This window comes from Solanum stenotomum, chromosome 7 (assembly GCF_019186545.1).
Source record: "Solanum stenotomum isolate F172 chromosome 7, ASM1918654v1, whole genome shotgun sequence".
Taxonomy (NCBI): Eukaryota; Viridiplantae; Streptophyta; class Magnoliopsida; order Solanales; family Solanaceae; genus Solanum; species Solanum stenotomum.
This window is the reverse complement of record NC_064288.1, coordinates 19,663,616-19,665,218: the sequence shown is the minus strand read 5'-3', so window position 1 is coordinate 19,665,218 and position 1,603 is coordinate 19,663,616. Positions and strand designations below refer to the sequence as shown.

At 35.7% G+C, this 1,603-nt stretch overlaps 1 non-coding gene across 1 annotated transcript; it reads right to left on the bottom strand.

Moving 5' to 3' along the window:
* Window positions 1–1,184: 1,184 nt before the first annotated feature.
* Window positions 1,185–1,291, bottom strand: LOC125871968 (small nucleolar RNA R71). The gene has a single exon (XR_007447082.1). It is a non-coding gene; the product is annotated as a small nucleolar RNA R71 (small nucleolar RNA).
* Window positions 1,292–1,603: the final 312 nt, after the last annotated feature.

Genomic DNA, 1,603 nt, shown 5'->3' with positions numbered 1-1,603 from the left:
TTTAACTTGAAGATTTACTCGGAGAGTTGTCTAGGGCTAAGGAATATCTAATCAACTATCGAATTCAAGAGACTCGATAGAATCTTAGATGTGATAAATGAATGTGGAAAATTTCAAACTATCATTATGCATTTGTTTAGTCTTGTACCCTATCTTTTAGTACTAATATTAAAATTAATAGTTACCAAATAATTTTAATTATCATTTAGTCTATAAAAGTGGTTCATCACAACAATCAACTCCTTTCTTTTGATTACCTGAATAATAGTTAGCAAGATTTGATTGAATTATTATTTGTACCAATCCCTGTGAAGATGATCTTTATACTATACCATCTTTGACTAGTGAAGAGGTAAACTTATAGTGTATTTGTGCTCGTCAAATTTATGCATCGTTACCGGGGATTGGCAACAAGTAGTTTTCCAAAGAGTTTTGTGTATTAATTTAGGTTTTATTTAATTTTTAAGTTTAGTTCATAGCTCAAGTTCATATTGTTGCAGGCAACATGGATTAACTACAACTTTGGTGTATGACACGATTTTCCTCAAAAGAAGTTATCGAATACAATCCAGAGTTGGAAAAAACATTACGCTTGCTTCGTAAGGAACTTGAAGAAAGGGTTTCACGACAACCTCAAAAGGCTTAATGCAATGGGTGATATAAATGCCAGTAATAGAGGATTGAATGACCCACTCAATCTTGATAACCTCAATTGGGGACCTGGGATTGAAGATGATGTTCAAAATTTTGGGTTGTTAACCAAAGAATCCATCGACTTCCTGTTGAAATGGAAGACCAAATGGATCTAAATGGCGGGGGAGATTTCTAGGAGACTATGCTAAGCCAAATTACATTGGAATGCAGTCCAGTGTACGATGTCCTCCTGTTGCGGCTAACAAATTTGAGATCAAGCATAGTGTTCTCCAAGCAATACGAAATAATTGTGTTTAAAGAGGGAAGCAGAATGAGGATCCAACCAGTCATCTGATGGATTTCACTGAAATCATGAATACTTTCACTACAATGGAGCTTCAAACGATGATATATACTTAAGGGAATTTCCTTTCTATTTGAAGGATGATGTTAATATCTGGCTACGAAGTTTACCGTCAGGATCAATCCGCACCTGGAATGAAATGACGACAAAATTTCATGATAGGTATTTCTCACCAGCAAAAATAGCTAGAATGATGAAGGAGATTTGCAATTTCAAGCAACTTGAATCATAAACAATGTTTGAAGCATGGGAAGGTTTTAAGGAATTGTTTAGGAAATGTCCACATAACAGAATAGATCCATGGTTGCAGTTGACAAATTTCCGGGAAGGCTTATCGCATGCCTCATAGAGAATATTGAATATTGTAGTGGGAGGACCAATCATGAAGAAGACAGGCGAAGAAGCAATTGAAATCCTTGATGAGCTTTCAGAGGATGCTAATCAGTAGGTTGTCGAGAATTTTGAAAGTAAGAAGAGTGCATGGGTTCATCAGGTTGATATTACACTACCTTGCAGATGCAAATTGCAAAGGATGTGAAGCAGTTGACTCTTGTGCAGGCTCAAATGACACAATCAATAATATGTAATTTTTGTGCAGGAGGACAT